Here is a 19,570-nt window from a genome sequence, read left to right as displayed (position 1 = left end):
CCTCGGCCCCGCCCCGGGCTTCCCGCGGGCGGGGCGACTCCGGGATGAGCCGCGTCGCGGGTGGGGTCAGCCCCTACCCGCTGGCCATTTCCGTTCCTGTTTCTTCTTTTGTCCACGCTTCAGGTGTCTCAGCGGATGTACTACGGTGACGAAGTAATTTTTCTCTTTAGCTTTAAAGACCTAAAATGTAAATTATGGAAACGTGTAATTTCGGAGGAACATATGTATATCCTTTATGCTACAGAAAGGGAGTCCTTAGGTCTTGCGAACAACGCGCGCGATGCGCAACACAGCAGAGTAAATCCCACGGCGGCGCGGTGGCTCCTGCTTCCAGTCCCACCGCTGTGGGAGGCCCAGGCGGGAGGCTCGCTTGAGCCCGGAGTTCAGAGAGACCGGCCTGTGCAACATAGCGAGACACCCGTGTCTACAAAAAAAAGTTAAAATTTAGCCACCGAGACCGGGCGCGGTGGCTCACGCCTGTAATCCCAGCACTTCGGGAGGCCGAGGCGGGCGGATCACCTGAGACCGCAGTTCGAGACCAGGCAGACCAACATGGTGAAACTCCGTCTGTACTGAAAATAAAAAAAATTACCTGGGCGTGCTGGCGGGTGCCTGTAATCCCAGCTACTCAGGAGGCTGAGGCATGAGAATGGCTTGAACCCGGGAGGCAGAGGTTGCTATAAGCCGAGATCGCGCCACTGCACTCTAGCCTGGGCAAAGGAGCGAGATTCTCAGGAGAAAAAAAAAAAAAATGAGCACCTGTGGGCCCAGCTTCTTGGGAGGCTGAGGCGGGAGGATCCATTAAGCCCAGGAGATCGGGACTGTAGCGAGCCGTGACTGTGCCACTACACTCCAGGCTGGGGAACAAAGCAAGACCCTGTCTCAGAAAAGTCTATAAATAAATAAAAACGTAAAATAACAAAGTGCAGTGGCGCAATCTCGGCTCACTGCAACCTCCGCCTCCTGGGTTCAAGCAATTCTCCTGCGTCAGCCTCCCTAGTAGCTGGGATTACACCCGGCTAATGTTCACGTTTTTAGTAGAGACGGGGTTTCACCATGTTGGCCAGGATGGTCTCAAACTCCCAACCTCAAGTGATCCGCCCCGCCGCGGCCTCCCAAAGTGCTGGAATTACAGGCGTGAGCCACCACGCCCGGCCCCTACCCCCTTTTAGTAACGCCTACGGCTGACCCCGATGATGCAGCGTCACCATCTTACAGTGAATAGAGGAGACAGGGAAATTAAACAATTAGTAGTGACCCAGGTGATAAAGAGGCCGAGATGGGCCTCTTTTGGGAAAAGTGGGTCAGATACAGCCTTACCGATGAGAACCCTGGACTGAAGATGAGGAGCAAGCCCGGGGGAACACTGCGGGAACGGCCCCAGGCAAAGGAAGATTCTGGGAGGGGGGCGTGGCTTGTTGGAAGGGCGTGGTAGCCGTTATGCAAATTTAACCGTCCAGGGAGCAGCACACGTTGACCGTTATTTTCCTCTTTTCTAGTTACTCTTAATGCTGTCAAATATTTTGAACATATTTTAATTGTTTTACCATATAACGCTAATATACCAACGCAGCCTTGTACCAACACGTCATAAAATATAATTTTTTTTTTTTTTTTTTGAGACGGAGTCTTGCTCGGTCGCCCAGGCTGGAGTGCAGTGGCGCCATCTCGGCTCACTGCAAGCTCCGCCTCCGGGTTCACGCCATTCTCTTGCCTCAGCCTCCTGAGTAGCTGGGACTACAGGTGCCGCCACCACGCCCAACTAATTTTTTGTGTTTTTAGTAGAGAAGAGGTTTCACCATGTTAACCAGGATGGTCTCAGTCTCCTGACCTCGTGATGCGCCCGCCTCGGCCTCCCAAAGTGCTGGGATTACAGGCGTTAGCCACCGCACCCGGCCATAAAATATAATTTTTGTCATTTTTTTTTTAATGGAGAAAAGTGCCATGAAGGTCACGTGTGCCCAGAGCCCACAAAAGTCATAATTTCCTCCTGCCCCTGAAGCCCTCTGTGGGCCTTGTCATCTTCCCACATTTGTTTTTGTCTGTAAGCAACATATAAGTTTTACATGCTTTTTAACTCTGTGTATGGATTATGGAGGATGTATTTTTCTGCAAATTGCTTTTTACACTCAACGTTATGTCCTGAGACTCATTGATTCAAGGTGCATTCAGGGATTGTTGAGCTCGAAACTTACACAACCTGTAGAATGTTAAACAGAAGCACAGTAATAGAATTTGTAAATATAAAATTAGAAATGAAAATTAATGCTTATTTGGAATGAATAAATAAGTACAAATTACAAACTTCTAAAGCTGATGAAGCCATAAACATGGCTGGGCGCGATGGCTCAGGCCTGTAATCCCAGCACTTTGGGATGCTGAGGTGGGCAGATCACCTGAGATCAGGAGTTCAAGACCAGCCTGGCTAACATGGTGAAACCTAGTCTCTACTAAAAATACAAAAATTCGCCAGGCTTTGCGGTGCGTGCCCGTAGTTCCACCTACTTGGGAGACTGAGGCAGGAGAATGGCTTGAACCCGGGAGGCGAGGTTTGCAGTGAGCTGAGATTATGCCATGGCACTCCAGCCTGGGCAACAGAGACTCCATCTACCAAAAAACAAAAAAAAAAGACTGGGAAGTATGAGTCCTCCAATATTGTTCTTCTTTTTCAAAATTGTTTTAGGTACTTAAGGTCCCTTGCTGTTCCATGTGAATATTTAGAATTGGGCTTGTCCATTTCTGCAAATAAATAAGTACAAGCAGTTGGAATTTTTATAGGGATTGAATTGTATTTTTAGATACATCTGGGGAATCAATTGACACCTTAACAATATTAAGTACAGCAGATTCTCTAATAAGATCATTTTGTTCAATGTGGTTTTGTTATAACATTGATGAGAAAAAAAAAAAAAATCCATTCCTGCCTAAGGCGACTTTCTGGGTTTTTTTGAGACAGAGTCTCCCTCTGTAGCCCAGGCTCTGTAGTGCAGTGGTGCGTTCTCAGCTCACTGCAACCTCCCCCTCCCAGGTTCTAGTTCAAGCAATTCTCCTGCCTCAGCCTCCCAAGTAGCTGGGATTACAGGCACGCACCACCGTGCCCAGCTAATTTTTGTATTTTTAGTAGAGATGGGATTTCACCATGTTGGCCAGGCTGGTCTTGAACTCCTGACCTCGTGATCCGCCCTCCTTGGCTTCCCAAAGTGCTGGGATTACAGGCATGAGCCACCACGCCTGGCCCCAAGGTCACTTTGTGTGTGGAGTTTGCCCCTTCTCCCCATGTCTGCGTGGATTTCCTCCAGGTACTGAGATTTCCTTCCCAATTCCAAAGATGTGCCGGTTAGGTTGTTTGGCGTATCTACATCGTCCTAGTCTGAGTGAGCATGGGTGATGTCATCTTTTCCTTTTGCACCAGGAAAGATTCTGGCCATCCACGATGCTGAACTGGAATGAGTCGGTAGATTATTATCTTATTAATAAATATTAGTCTTTTATTAATCTTTCTCGAATGTATAGTCCACATTTATTTCAATGTTTAATATTAGAAGTGTTTTGTGTGTTTATTTAGAAGTTTGGTCAGAATAAATGGCTTTTATGAGACAAGTCAGAACTTGCGGTTCAGAAGACAAACCCCACACACATTCAAGTGGATGAAAACAAACCCCCTGCAAGGGCTCTGTCCTCCTCCTCCTCCTAGTTATTATTTAGTTTCAGAATCTGTTTGATGTGTTGTTTTAATCCTGTATATATTTTACGGTTGTGACTTATCCATTGTTTGATTTTTGTACAAGAAAATCTTTGCTATAGAAATCAGCATACTATTTTTATCTGGAGAGAAGATATTATGGCAACTGAAACTATGGCCAGATGTTAGAGAAAAATGTATAAATGCCTTTTTGCCGACCTGTCAGTCATATTACATTCATTTTATATTGGCTGACAATATCGAAAGTTTCTTTTTTTGTTTGTGTAAACTCTAATTTCTATCAAGGGGTCATGAATATTTAAAGTTGGTGTTTCATTACAAATCTCTCAGTGTTGGTTCCTGATTTTTGTCAGGACCATTATTCGTTAAGCAAACAAATTCCACAGCCATTTGGGGGTAAAAGAGTAGTTTATTGATTTGAGGTATTTCTTCTTTTTTAATGTAGGTGTCTACAGCTATAATTTTTCTTTGGAACACTGCTTTTGCTACATCCTGTAGATTTTGGTATGTTGTATTTTTGTGTTCATTTGTCTCAAAGTATTTTATTTTATCTATTTATTTATTTTTGAGACAGAATCGTTCTCTGTTGCCCTGGGTGAAGTGCGATGGCATGATCACAGCTCACTATAGCCTTGATATCCAGGGCTCAAGTGATCCTCCTACCTCAGCCTCCCAAATAGCTGGGACTACAGGCAAATGCCACCACGCCTGGTTGATTTTTTTTTTTTTTTTTAGTAGAGACAAGGTCTTGCTTTGGTGCCCAAGCTGGGCTCAAACTCCTGAGCTGAAGCAGTTCTCCCACCTCAGCTTACCAAAGTGCTGGGATGACAGGTGTGAGACACCACACCCAGCCCAAAGTGTTTAGCTTCCTTTTTGATTTCTTCTTTGACTCCTTGGTTGTTCTAGAGCATGTTGTTTAATTTCCACATATTTTTGAATTTTTTTATCTTCCTTCTGTTATTTGTAGTTTCATTCTGTTGTGGTTAGAGAATATACTTTTCATGATTTCAACCTTTTTAAATGTATGGAAAATTGCTTGGGGCCTAACGTACGACCTTTTCTAGACAATGTTTCATGTGCACACGAGAAGAGTGTGTATTCTGCTGCTGGTGGTTGGAATGTTATGTATATTCCTGTTAGGTCTAGTTGGTTTATAGTGTCATTCAATTCCTCTGTTTCTTTTTTTTTTTGAGATGGGGTCTCGCGGTGTTTCCCAGGCTGGAGTGCAGTGGCACAATCTCGGCTCACTGCAAGCTCTTCCTCCCGGGTTCACGCCATTCTCCTGCCTCAGGCTCCCAAGCAGCAGGGACTACAGGCACCTGCCACCACACCCAGCTAATTTTTTGTATTTTTTAGTAGAGACAGGGTTTCACCATGATAGCCAGGATGGTCTCGATCTCCTGACCTCGTGATCCGCCCACCTCGGCCTCCCAAAGTGCTGGGAATAAGGCGTGAGCCACCGTGCCCAGCCCAATTCCTCTGTTTCTTTAATGATCTTATGTCTGAGTGTTACATCCATTATTGAAAATGGGGTGTTAGGCCGGGCGTGATGGCTCACACCTATAATTCCAGCACTTTGGGAGGCCGAGGCGGGCGGATCACGAGGTCAGGAGATCGAGACCAGCTTGACCAACATGTGAGACCCCATCTCTACTAAAAATACAAAAATTAGTGGGGCGCGGTGGTGGGTGCCTGTAGTCCCAGCTACTTAGGAGGCTGAGGCAGGAGAATCGCTTGAACCCAGGAGGCGGAGGTTGCAGTGAGCCAAGATCACACTACTGCACTCCAGCCTGGGCGACAGAGCTAGACTCCATCTCAAAAAAATAAATAAATAAAAACAGCTGGGCGTGATGGCAGGCACCTGTAGTCCCCAGCTACTCGGGAGGCTGAGGCAGGAGAATCACTTGAACCCAGGAGGTGGAGGTTGCAGTGAGCCATGACCATGCCATTGCACTCCAGCCTGGGCAACAAGATGATAACAACATCTCAAAAAGAAAAAAAAAGAAAATGGGGTGTTAGGGCCAGGCACAGTGGCTCACACCTGTAATCCCAGCACTTTGGGAGGCCGAGGTAGGTGGATCGCTTGAGGTCCGGAGTTCACGACCAGCCTGGCAAACATGGTGTAACCCTGTCTCTACTAAACATACAAAAATTAGACAGGCGTGGTGACTCACGCCTGTGATTCTGGCTACTCAGGAGGCTGAGGCAGTAGAATTGCTTGAACCTGGGAAGCAGAGGTTGCAGTGAGCTGAGATTGCATCACTGCACTCCAGCTTGGGTGACAAAGCGAGACCCTGTCTTTAAAAACAAGAGAAAGAAAGAAAAGACAAGTGAAAAAAAAGAAAATGGGGTGTTAAAGTCTCCAAATATTATTGTACATCTATTTATCCTTTCAATTTTATCAGTTTTTGCTTCATTTTTTGAGGGGCTCTGTTAGGTACACACACACGTGTGTGTGTGTGTGTATATATATATATGGGTTATATATACATATATATTTATAATGGTTATATCTTCTGATGGATTGACACTTTTATCATTATATCATATCCTTTGTTCCTTGTAACAATTTTTGTAACAATAATTTGTAACAAGCTACAAATTATGCTAATTTGTCTGACATTAGTGTAATTACTCCTGCTCTGTTTTGGTTACTATTTGCAAAGAATGTTTTAACTATTTGTGTCTTTAAATATAAAGTGAGTCTTTTTTTTTTTTTTTTTGAGACAGAGTTTCACTCTGTTTGCCCAGGCTGGAGTGCAATGGCGCAATCTCGGCTAACTGCAACCTTTGCTTCCCCAGTTCAAGCGATTCTCCTGCCTCAGCCTCCTGACTAGCTGGGATTGCAAGCATGTGCCACCATGCCTGGCTAATTTTTGTATTTTTAGTAGAGACAGGATTTCTCCGTGTTGGTCAGGCTGGTCTCAAACTCCTGACCTCAGGTGATCTGACGACCTTGGCCTCCCAAAGTGCTGAGATAACAGGTGTAAGCCACCACACCCGGCCAAAAGTGAGTCTCTTGAAGACAGCACATTTATTGGATCATTTTTAATCCAATCTGCCATCTATCGTTTATAATTCAAGAGTTTACTCAATTTAAATTTAATGTATTTACTGATTTAAAAATATGTCACTTTTGCTATTTTTCTATTTGTTTTCTGTATGTCTTATATATTTTTGTTCAGTTCCTACAATGCTGCCTTCTTTTGTGGTAAATAGATATTTTATAGTATACTATTTTAATTCCCTTGTCATTCATTTCTTTTACAGTATGTTTTTGAATTATTTTCTTAGTGGTTGCTCTGCGGATTACAATGTACATCTTAGTTTATAATAATCCTGTGGGATTAATATGATTTAGCTTTTTTTTTTTTTTTTTTTTTGAGACGGAGTCTCACTCTGTCGCCCAGGCTGGAGTGCAGTGGCGAGATCTTGGCTCACTGCAAGCTCTGCCTCCCGGGTTCACACCATTCTTCTGCCTCAGCCTCCCGAGTAGCTGGGCCTATAGGTGCCCAACACCATGCCCGATTAATTTTTTTTTTTTTTTTTTTTTGTATTTTTAGTAGAGACGGGGTTTCACCGTGTTAGCCAGATGGTCTCGATCTCCTGACCTCATGATCCACCCGCCTCGGCGTCCCAAAGTGCTGGGATTACAGGTGTGAGCCACTGCACCCGGCCTGATTTAGTTTTAATAGCATACAAAACCTTTGCTTTGCTCTCTCTTTAAATTGTTATCTCGGTGGGCCAGTTTAGGTTCTTGACTTCACTGTACAAAATAATTTGAGAGTGAATCTAAAGTAAAAAATAAGCAACAGAGGCCGGGCACGGTGGCTCATGCCTCTAATCCCAGTACTTTGGGATGCTGTGGCGGGCGGATCACCTGAGGTCAGGAGTTCGAGACCAGCCTGGCCAACATGGTGCCACCCCCCTCTCTACTAAAAATACAAAAATTAGCCGGGCGTGGTGGCACATGCCTGTAATCGCAGCTACTAGGGAGGCCGAGGCAGGAGAATCGCTTGAACCCCGGAGGCAGAGGTTGCAGTGAGCCAAGATCGCGCCACTGCACTCCAGCCTGGGTGACAGAAAGAGACTCTGTCCCCCCAAAAATAATAAAAATAAAGGCTGGGCACGGTGGCTCACGCCTGTAATCCCAGAACTCTGGGAGGCCAAGGCGGGTGGATCACTTGAGGTCAGGAGTTTGAGACCAGCCTGGACAACATGTGAAACCCTGTCTCTACTGAAAATACAAAAACTAGCTGGTCGTGATGGTGCATGCCTGTAATCCCAGCTACTAGGGAGACTGAGGCAGGAGAATTGCTTTAACTCAGGGAGCGGAGGTTGCAGTGAGCCAAGATTCCACCACTACACTCCAGCCTGGGCAACAGAATGAGACTCTGTCTCAAAATAAATAAATAAAATAAAATAAAGGCAGGAGCAAAATGCTTTTCATAAAAATACTGTATGCAATAATGACAAGTATCAAAGATACTATTTGGTGACTGACAATTATCTGCTACAAAACAGGAAACAATTATTTACTGGATTGTTTTTCAGATTGCAGGTGCCCTCTGGCATCCAAAAGAGGGATTTCTCATAAATATAATCTGCAGTGCGATTCACTTAATCATTCATTTATATCAATTCTTTTTTTTCTTTAATTCTTTTTATCTGCCTGCTCCATCTCACAGTGACACTATGTTACTAAAAGCATTAAATATCTGCGATTTATGCCTCAAACCAAGACATCATTTGAGTAATTTAAAATGATGTACAGCTCTCATGTAAAACTGATGCTTTGTGGTCACAATTACCTCAAAAAGTAATTATTTCAAATAGCCTGAGGTATCATGCTTTAGCAATTACAGTAGCATGCTTTTGACACATGGCAACTTTTAAAGTTAGGCAAATGTGAAATGCTGAAATATGTGAACAGCTGTTCCTCTGTGTAAGTTTAGAGTGCAGCAAAACTCAGGTAATGGCTTTACTTTTTAAATTAACCTCACCAGCCCACAGTTATGCATAATAAATCCAAGACTTTTGGAAATACAGATCTAAAGAAGGGAATACGTTTATCAAGTCACGAAAGTTTGCCAAATCAATATAGTAGTCTTTAATACAATACAATCATACTTTCGTTGAAGTCTTATATTATTTTCAGGATAATTTTCACACTAAAAATATCCTTTAAGTGCAAAATCGCAACATTGTATATTTTAATGGTGGTTTTGAATGTGGCAAGATATTTTATACAAATTAAATTTTTTTTTTTTTTTGAGACAGAGTCTTGTTCTGTGACCCAGGCTGGAGTGTAGTGGTGCCATCTCGGCTCACTGGAACCTCCACCTCCCAGGTTCAAGTGATTTTCCTGCCTCAGCTTCCCTAGTAGCTGAGACTACAGGCATGTGCCACCACACCTGGCTAATTTTTTGTATTTTTAGTAGAGATGGGGTTTCGCCATGTTAGCCAGGCTGTTCTTGATCTCCTGACCTCATGATCCGTGCACCTCAGCCTCCCAAAGTGCTAGGATTACAGGCATGAGCCACTGTGCCTGGCCTAATACGGCTTTTAAATGTATGCAATTTAGTCATGGCACAGTAGCTCACATCTGTAATCCCAGCACTTTGGGAGGCCAAGGCAAGAGGATCACTTGAACCCAGGAGTTTGAGACCAACCTGGGCAATACAATGAAACCCCATCTTGACCGGGCGCGGTGGCTCAAGCCTGTAATCCCAGCACTTTGGGAGGCCGAGACGGGTGGATCACGAGCTCAGGAGATCGAGACCATCCTGGCTAACACGGTGAAACCCCGTCTCTACTAAAAAATACAAAAAACTAGCCGGGCGAGGTGGCGGGCGCCTGTAGTCCCAGCTACTCGGGAGGCTGAGGCAGGAGAATGGCATGAACCCGGGAGGCGGAGCTTGCAGTGAGCTGAGATCCGGCCACTGCACTCCAGCTTGGGCGACAGAGCGAGACTACGTCTCAAAAAAAAAAAAAAAAAAAAGAAACCCCATCTCTTTTTTTTTTTTTTTTTTTTTTTTTTTTTGAGACCGAGTCTGGCTCTGTCGCCCAGGCTGGAGTGCAGTGGCCGGATCTCAGCTCACTGCAAGCTCCGTCTCCCGGGTTTACGCCATTCTCCTGCCTCAGCCTCCCGAGTAGCTGGTACTACAGGCACCCGCCACCTCGACCGGCTAGTTTTTTGTATTTTTTTGAGTAGAGACGGGGTTTCACCGTGTTAGCCAGGATGGTCTCAATCTCCTGACCTCGTGATCCGCCCGTCTCGGCCTCCCAAAGTGCTGGGATTACAGGCTTGAGCCACCGCGCCCGGCCGAAACCCCATCTCTTAAAAAAAAAAATTGCAATTTCTCCACTTAACGTGAATGCCTTCTTGCAAGCTATTGAAGTTTAATGCAGCAGCGCAATTGTGTGTGTACAAAATGCTCTTCTTCATTCTGCGGTCGGCCCAAATCCAGATAGAGTTCCAAAGCAAAAGAGCCTTCAAATTCTACCTTAAGGAGATGCCACAGTTTAAAAGTATTTGTCAGCTGGGCGCAGTGGCTCATGCCTGTAATCCCAGCATTTTGGGAGGTCAGGGCAGGCAGATCACCTGAGGTTGGGGGTTCGAGCCCAGCCTGACCAACATGGAGAAACCCCGTCTCTGCTAAAAATACAAAATTAGCCAGGTGTGGTGGCAGGTGCCTGTAATCCCAGCTACTTGGGAGGCTGGGGCAGGAGAATCAGTTGAACCCGGGAGGCAGAGGTTGCAGTGAGCCAAGATCATGCCATTGTACTCTAGCCTGGGCAACAAGTGCAAAACTCTGCCTCAAAAAAAAAAAAAAAAAATTGTCAATATTTTATGTTTTTTTGCATGGAGTACTTGCACAAATTATATTAGGGTCATTGCTTGGAATAGTTTTTTGTTGTTGTTGTTTCTTTTTTTCTTTTTTGCACATAGAGTCTCAGTCTGTCACCCAGGCTGTAGTGCAGTGGCACGATCTCAGCTCACTGCACTCTGCCTCCCAGGTTCAAGCAATTCTCCTGCCTCAGCCTCCCAAGTGGCTGGGTTACAGGTGCCCGCCACCACCCCCGGCTATTTTTTTTTTTTTTTTTTTTTTTGGTAGAGACAGGGTTTTGCCACATTGGCCAGGCTGGTCTCAAACTCCTGACCTCAGGTGATCCACCTGCCTTGGCCTCCCAAAGTGCTGGGATTACAGGCGTGAGCCACCGTGTCCGGCCTCATTGCTTGGAATTGGATGGTCTTTTGGGTTATTATAAATGGTGACTGTGGGATGCAAAAGAATGGCCCCCAAAGATACTTATTTCCTAATGCCCAGAATCTGTGAATATGTTACATTTCACCACAAAAGAAAATAAGGGTTGTAGATGGAATGAAGGTTGCTAATCAGGGATATTTAAGATAGGGAGACTAGCCTGGGTATCCAGGTGGGCCCAATCTACTTCCATGAGCTCTTAAAAGTGAAAGACAGGCAGAAGAATGGTCCTAACATGTGCCACCTGAGAAGGATTCGATGGCCTTGCTGGCTTTGAAGCTGGAAGAAGGAGTCACAAGCCACGGAATGCAGTGGCCTCTAGAAGCTGGGAACAGCCTTCAGTTCACACAGAGCAAGAAAACAGTCCTGCAGTCACAGGGAACTGAATTCTACCACGCCATGAGCAGAGAACATTCTCTCCTAGAGTCTTCAGAAAAGAATGCAGCCCTGCTGACATCTTGATTTTAGCTCTGTGAGAGCTATCTAGAACTTCTGAGCTTCAGAGCTCTAAGATAATAAACTTCTGTTGCTTTAAGCCACTGAGTTTGTGATAATTTGTTATGGCAGCATAGAAATTTAGTAGAGATTTACTTTAAAGTGTTTATTTTCTGTTTTTGTATCTAGCAACTTGACCTAATAATTCCCATACATTTTCTACAGTTTTTTTAGATTTCCTGTATTTTCAATCAAATCATCTGTGAATTACGGCAGTTTTATATCCTCATTTCCAATCCGCGTAGCTTTTGCTTCCTTTTCTTGATCATTCTCTCTCTCGCTTTTTTTTTTTTTTTTTTTTTTTTTTTTTTTTTTTTTTTTTTTTGAGAGATGGGGTCTCACTGAGTTGCCTGGGCTGGTCTCAAACTCTTGGGCTCGGCCAGGCGCAGTGGCTCAAGCCTGTAATCCCGGCACTTTGGGAGGCCGAGACGGGCGGATCACAAGGTCATGAGATCGAGACCATCCTGGCTAACCCAGTGAAACCCCGTCTCTACTAAAAAATACAAAAAACTAGCCGGGCGAGGTGGCGGGCGCCTGTAGTCCCAGCTACTCGGGAGGCTGAGGCAGGAGAATGGCGTGAACCTGGGAGGCGGAGCTTGTAGTGGGCTGAGATCCGGCCACTGCACCCCAGCCTGGGCGACAGAGCGAGACTCCGTCTCAAAAAAAAAAAAAAAAAAAAAAAAACTCTTGGCTCAAGAGATCCTCTCACCTCAGAGTATTACTCTTTTTCTTAATCTCAATGAGAAATTTTTCAATTTTCTGCCTATAACAATAACATTGACTATCAGTTTTTGTAGATACCTTTATCTGATTAAGGAAACTGCCATCTCTTCCTATTGAATGGATTTAAAAGTTATCAGTGTCATTTATTTTTTAGTTTCTCATAATTTTTCTTCTTCATTAACGTGGTGGATTGCACTGATGGGTTTTCTTTCTTTATAAAAAATTTTGGTGGCTATTTCTTCCTTTTTTTTTTTCCTTTTTTTTTTTTTTTTTTTTTGTTGTTGTTGTTGAAAGGAAATTCACAGAACATAGAACTAACCATTTTGAAGTGAACAATTCCATGGTAATACATTCACAATGTTGTGCAACCACTTGAAATAGTTCCAAAACATTTCGTTATCCTTAAATGAAATCCCACACCCATTCAGCAATTATTCCCCACTTCTCTCAGGCCCTGGCAACCAGCAATCTGTTTTCTGTCTGTGTAATTACCTATTCCATTTCATATAAATGGAATCAGGCAATATGTGACCCTTTGTGTCTGGCTTTCACTGAGCACGGTATTTTCAAGGTTCCTTCACACGGTAGCATGGATCAGTACTTCATTCCTTTTTGTGCCTGAATAGTATCCTATTGTATACCACTTTTTGTTGATCCATTCCACTGAGTTTTATATGTCTATTATTTCCTTTTTTCAGTTACTATTAGTTCTATTTGTTTTATTTAATAACTAGTTGAAGGCCAGCTACGGTGCTTGGCTTACCTTATGGGTTTCCACTTTCACCAACTTTCTTAGCAGCTCATTGATGCATTTAATAACATTGAATAAAACCTTCATTCAACCTTTCTGGTGTTCAGAGGGAGGTCGGGGCAGTCTGGATACCTACACTGCTAAACTGCCAAAAACAAATCCCTGTGCATTTTTTAAAAAAAAAACTGGAATGATTTTAATATACTTTTTTTCTCTTAAAAACAGCTACAGTGGGCCGGGCGCGGTGGCTCACTTCTGTAATCCCAGCATTTTGGGAGGCCAAGGCGGGCGGAGCACGAGGTCAAGAGATCGAGGCCATCCTGGCTAACACAGTGAAACCCCATCTCTACTAAAAATACAAAAAAAAATTAGCCGGGCGTGGTGGCAGGCGCCTGTAGTCCCAGCTACTCGGGAGGCTGAGGCAGGAGAATGGCGTGAACCCAGGAGGCGGAGCTTGCAGTGAGCCGAGATTGTGCCGCTGTACTCCAGCCTGGGCAACACAACGAGACTCCGTATAACAAAAAAAAGAGCTACAGTGGACTGGGCGCGGTGGCTTGCGCCCGTAATCCCAGCAATTTGGGAGGCTGAGGTAGGCAGATCACTTGAGGTCAGGAGTTCTAGACCAGCCTGGCCAACATGGTGAAGACCTGTCACTACTAAAAATGCAAAAATTAGCCAGGCGTCATGGTGGGTGCCTGTAATCCCAGCTACTGGGGAGGTTGAGGCAGGAGAATCGCTTGAACCTGAGAGGCAGAGGTTGCAGTGAGCTAAGATTGCACCACCACACTCCAGCCTGGGCAACAGCGCGAGACTCCATCTCAAACAAACAAACAAAAAATAGCTACAAAGGTCTTGGAAAAAGTGATGTTGAAAAAAGTTTTGAGTACATAAAAGTTTAAGGTAAAAAGCACCCTGCATGCCGCCATATATTCAATAAAGATTGAATAAATCCTCACTAGAGGGTGGGTATGACCAGTCAGTGGCATTCACATTCAAAGGGAGGGACGGGCATTAGGTGAGCAATTTCCATTGTGCTGAAAGTTACACAAGGGTGAGTACAGGATGTTCTGAGAGGCTTTTCCTTCCCAACTGGGTTAAGCCCTTCCAGGGAGGCCTGTATTCTCAGTCCCACCTTCAGACCTGGGCAAGCCCTCAGGGACCGTTGCCGTTTGGAGTGACTTCTCAACATTTTCGAAGTCCCTCTCTGCTGCCTGGGACAAGTTGGGGCTGCCAGTGCTGTTCCCAGACCAAGCCCAAGCCGGGTCTGGCTGTGTGTTCTCGTGGCTTAGTAACAAGAAGAGATAAACTAGGAAAGGAAGTCTATGGCTGTAACCAGATATAGGGAGAAGGTCGGAGATAGTTTCACCAGACCGACTCGAAGCGTTACAATTTTCTCAGTGCTTACCTGTGTGGGGGTTATATGGCTATGTGTGGTATCGCATTCGGCTAAGTCTATAGGTGACTGATTTTGTTCTAACTCGGTTAGAAGCCAAAAATGCTTTGGATCTTTTTTTTTGGTTTATTTATTTATTTATTTATTTTGAGACGGAGTCTCGCTCTGTCGCCCAGGCTGGAGTGCAGTGGCCGGATCTCAGCTCACTGCAAGCTCCGCCTCCCGGGTTCACGCCATTCTCCTGCCTCAGCCTCCCGAGTAGCTGGGACTACAGGCGCCCGCCACCTCGCCCGGCTAGTTTTTTGTATTTTTTTAGTAGAGACAGGGTTTCATCGGGTTAGCCAGGATGGTGTCCATCTCCTGACCTCGTGATCCGCCCGTCTCGGCCCCCCAAAGTGCTGGGATTACAGGCTTGAGCCACCGCGCCCGGCCCAAAAATGCTTTAAGTTCAGTGAATCTATGAGGACCCCAGTATCATCGAAGCCTGTCTCCTAAATTCTAATTAATAAGGACTGTGGTACTGAAGTGATTATTTCTATCTTATCTCTTTTACGGTTTGGTCCGGAGAGCTGCCTTAGACTCTCCAATAAATCTGTTCACACTGCTGGCTTTGTTACCTTAACGCGCCCCAGATTTCATTGACCTGAGATGGGTCCTGGCACAAGGAATGTAAGGCTGTCTCCATTATCTTGACTTGTTCCAGGTTTGGGAGAAGCCTATGCAAAGCTTCTCCTGAACGTATATTTAATTTCTGAATAAAATTAGTCACCTATAGACTTAGCTGAATGCGATACCACACATAGCCATATAACCCCCTCACATGTAAGCACTGAGAAAACTGTAACGCTTCGAGTTGGGCATCGATTTCTCTGGGTCTAATTATTAGCTCAATGTTAAGACAGTGCTGTGAAAATTTGTCTGTGTAACTGGGGTGCTATGCAGGCCTGTCTGTGTGACTGTCAGGGAGAACTGGCCTGGCACAGTACCTTCCTTGGGCAGAGGGCTAAGATCCTGGAGCAGGACTTTGAGGTCCTAAGCTCCAATTCTCCCTGTTGGGGGCAACCTCCAAATCTCTACCCCTACCCCCTACACGTGGGGTGGACCAGATGCTCCCAGGAGCTTGGGGAAACTTGTACTGAGGGGCTTCTTCCAGGGCTGTGTGGCTGGCTCTGGTTCTAGGAAGGTGGCGTGGTGGCCCACTTACTTCAGCTGCCCAGTGAGCTATTTCTTTTGCAGAATTGCCTGAGATTGGACCACCAGCATGGTATCTAGAAAATGACTTTGGGGTGTCTCAAGTTGCTTAGATAGACAGGAATCCTGGCTCTCCGTCCTCCCAATTGCCAGCCACCCCTTTCCCTTTCCCACAAGGATAGCCCTGCCTATAATTCTCTGTAGCATTCAACATGATTGTGATTGTTTGTTGTCTTCCTGCCTGGCTTCTTTTCTTCCTCTCTTCCTCCTTCCGCCACTATTCCCTTCCTTCCATTCATTCATTCAACCCAGACACCATTCAAGGTACTGGGGACGTAGGAATAAATACATTTCTGCTTCCTTGGAGCTTATATTCTGAGGCAGGAGCTGGGCAGTAAACAAGTAATTCAAAAAGCAGGATAGAGATAAATGCTATACACATGACAGCAGAGTAAGGTAAATTCATGGGGGTCTGCTTGGCACTAGGGGGAGATCAGAAAATGTCTTCTCTCTGAGGAAACCGCATTTGAGTGGAAACCTCAATGAGGAGTCAGCCTTGCAAAAATGAGCCTTCCACTCTTTTCCATTGAGTAGAAAATTAAATGAGGAGTCAACCTTGCAAATTTTTGTTGCATTGTTCTAGCCAAGGAATGGTACCCACAAAGGCCATGGGGTGTTTCGTGCTATTCATTCATTCATTCATTCATTCATTCATTCATTCAACAGCAGGTTCCTGGAGTATAGTGGGTGAGAGGAATAAGAGCCTGAGACAGGGTTGAAGAGACAAGCAACAGCAGATTGTGTAGAACCCCTGTAGACACGATGACATAGAGTTTGAATATTATCCAAAAGCATGGGGGAAGCCATTTCAAGGTTCTTTCTTTCTCTTTCTTTCTTTTTCTCTTTCTTTCTTTCTTTCTTTCGTTCTTTCTTTCTCTCTCTCTCTCCTTCCTTCCTTCCATCTTCTTTCTTTGTTTCTTCCTTCCTTCCTTCCTTTCTTTCTTTCTTTCCTTCTTTCTTTCTTTCTTTCTTTCTCTCTCTCTCTCTCTCTCTCTCTCTCTATTTCCTTTCTTTTTTGACAGAGTCTCGCTCTGTCACCCAGGCTGGAGTGCAATGGCGTGATCACGGTTCACGGCAACCTCTGCCTCCTGGGTTCAAGCAATTCTCCTGCCTCAGCCTCCCAAGTAGCTGGGATAACAGGTGCCCACCACCACGCCTGGCTAACGTTTGTATTTTTAGGAGAAACAGGGTTTCACCATGTTGGCCAGGCTGGTCTCGAACTCCTGACCTCAGGTGATCCCCCTGCCTCGGCCTCCCAAAGTGCTGGGATTACAGGCATGAGCCACCACACCCGTCCCCATTTCAAGGTTCTCAACAGGGTGGTGCAGGATCAGTTGTTGCAGATGTGGGGACTACAGATCGGAGAAGGGCTGGTAGGGGAAGCAGGGAGATCAGTGTAACTCAGAGAATGAAGTCTGAGGTCACGGCAGGTGGCAGTGGAGGTGGCTAGAGGGCAGGTGGGCTTGGAGGCAAATGTGGTGGGGTGGGGTTTGCTCTCAGGTTGGATGTGGAGGTCCTGGAAGAAAGGATGGAAACAGAATGACTTCTAGGTTTCTGACTTGAACAAACAGAACGACTATACTGTTAGGTAGTTAGATGGACATTAGCAGCTGGGAGAGGGAGAGAGAAGAAAGCAGGAGGGCTGTCACTAAGACCAGCCCTAGCCCACCTAAGTTCAGCCCCAGACCGTCCTAACTCCACCCTAATGGATGGAATTCGTGGTAAAATCTGGGGCCAGCACATCCTGGAGGAAGAAAAACTGGGGCACAGATAATGATGGCCCATCCTCATTATACAGTCATTATAATACAATTTACATGTGGTTTTGCCCCTCTGAGTGCGCTTTTCTTAATGAATGATGGGTAAAAACACACGCAGTTTAATTTTAGGGATGTAACCATAAACTGCCAATCAAACACAGCCTAAGTTTCAACTCCTCCCACAAACCCCGTAAAAGCACCTTGAGTTTTGTAAAGAGGTGCTGATTTTACTTCCCAGAAATCAGCCTGCTCTCCCTCAGAGTGTTTTACTGGGTTGCAATAAACCTTGCTTTAAGCTTGCATTTCAGTGTTAGTGTGCCTTTTTTTTTTTTTTTTTTTTTTTTGAGATGGAGTCTCGCTCTGTCGCCCAGGCTTGAGTGCAGTGGCGCAATCTCGGCTCACTACAAGCTCCGCCCCCTGGGTTCATGCCATTCTCTTGCCTCAGCCTCAGAGTAGCTGGGACTACAGGCGCCCGCCACCATGCCCGGCTAATTTTTTTGTGTTTTTAGTACAGACGGGGTTTTACCGTGTTCGCCAGGATGGTCTCTATTTCCTGACCTCTTGATCCACCTGCCTCAGCCTCCCAAAATGCTGGGATTACAGATGTGAGCCACCGCGCCCCGCCTAGTTTGCAATTCTTTGCTTGCTATCGCAAGAACTGAGATTGCTGGTCCAGAGCTCCAGCTCTGTTGTTCTTGGTTAAAGAATCTGTCAGGCCTCTGAGCCCAAGCCAAGCCATCGCATCCCCTGTGACTTGCACGTATACGCCCAGATGGCCTGAAGTAACTGAAGAATCACAAAAGAAGTGCAAATGCCCTGCCTCGCCTTAACCGATGACATTCCACCACAAAAAAAGTGAAAATGGCCGGTCCTTGCCTTAAGCGATGATATTATCTTGTAAAATTCCTTTTCCTGGCTCATCCCGGCTCAAAAAGCTCCCCCACTGAGTACCTTGTGACCCCCACTCCTGCCTGCCAGAGAACAAACCCCCTTTGACCGTAATTTTCCTTTACCTACCGAAATCCTATAAAATGACCCCAGCCTTATCTCCCTTCGCTGACTCTCTTTTCGGACTCAGCCCGCCTGCACCCAGGTGAAATAAACAGCTACGTTGCTCACACAAAGCCTGTTTGGTGGTCTTTTCACACGGACGCGCATGACAGAATCCATTCCAACACAGGATGCCCAGTAACAATACCATTGGCAGAGATGAGGAAGCCTGGGGGACAAGTGACAGATTTTGAGATGGGTGTCAGCAATTAGAAAGTTGTTTGTGCTGGATGAGGTGGCTCACACTTGTAATCCCAGCACTTTGGGAGGCCGAGGTGGGCGGATCACCTGAGGTCAGGAGTTCGAGACCAGCCTGACCAAGATGAAGAAACCCCATCTCTACTAAAAATAAAAAATTAGCCAGGCGTGGTGGCACATGCCTGTAATCCCAGCTACTCGGGAGGCTGAGGCAGGAGAAACGCTTGAACCTGGGAGGCGGGAGTTGCGGTGAGCCAAGATCGCGTCATTGCACTCCAGCCTGGGCAACAAGAGCAAAACTCTATCTCAAAAAAAAAGAAAGAATGTTATTTGTAATATGATAATAGATTTCAGGTGTAAGATCCCTGCATGGAGACAGTGAGTAGGCAGATGAATTTTTTTTATCCTGGTGTTCCAGGGAGAATCTGACCTGTAACTACACACTCGGGAGGAGGGATTAGCATATACACGTTATTTCAAGTCATGGAGAGAATGTGAAGAAGCCCAAAATTGAGCTCTGAGGAACACTAACTTTTCAATGTTGAATGCAGGGGGAGGAGCGTAGCAGAAACTAATTGAGTCCATATATAAATACATACACACACACACACACACACACGTTAAATTAAGATGAGTTATACTAGAGCCTGTTTGTATGGTGTTAATGGTCCAGAACAGAAGGCTGACAATTTAGGAGAAGAATCAACAAAATATCAAAATCTCAGAAAATGCTGGGGGTAGCCAGGCGCTCACACCTTGTAATCTCAACACTTTGGGAGGCAGAGGTGGGAGGATCACTTGAGCCCAGGAATTTAAGACCAGCATGGGCAACATACAGAGACCGTGTTTGTACACAAAAATAAAAAATAAAAATTAGCTGGTGTGGTAGCACATGCCTGCTGTGGTCCCAGCTACATGGGAGCCTGAGGTGGGAGGATTGCTTGAGGCTGGGAGGTCGAAGTTGCAATGAGTTGTGAT

General features: G+C 45.5%; 2 protein-coding genes across 3 annotated transcripts in view; one reads left to right on the top strand and one right to left on the bottom strand.

The window, feature by feature from the left end:
• SETX (senataxin) overlaps positions 1-1,462 on the bottom strand; it is a 102,609-nt gene extending 101,147 nt beyond the window's left edge. The window contains exons 1-2 of one of the 2 annotated variants that reach the window (XM_050759656.1): positions 1,321-1,462; positions 78-180 (exon numbers count right to left, since the gene is read on the bottom strand). The gene's annotated coding sequence lies outside the window, so the exon portion shown is untranslated. The remainder of the gene's footprint in view (positions 1-77; positions 181-1,320) is intronic. The other variant, XM_050759660.1, reaches the window with a different exon arrangement.
• The window catches only part of GTF3C5 (general transcription factor IIIC subunit 5), an 870,547-nt gene that overhangs the window by 144,163 nt on the left and 706,814 nt on the right, over positions 1-19,570 (top strand). The window lies entirely within an intron of this gene.

The sequence above is a fragment of the Macaca thibetana genome, chromosome 15 (genome assembly GCF_024542745.1).
Source record: "Macaca thibetana thibetana isolate TM-01 chromosome 15, ASM2454274v1, whole genome shotgun sequence".
Lineage (NCBI taxonomy): Eukaryota > Metazoa > Chordata > Mammalia > Primates > Cercopithecidae > Macaca > Macaca thibetana.
Note: the sequence above shows the minus strand (reverse complement) of the source record. Positions and strands in the feature narration are given on the sequence as shown.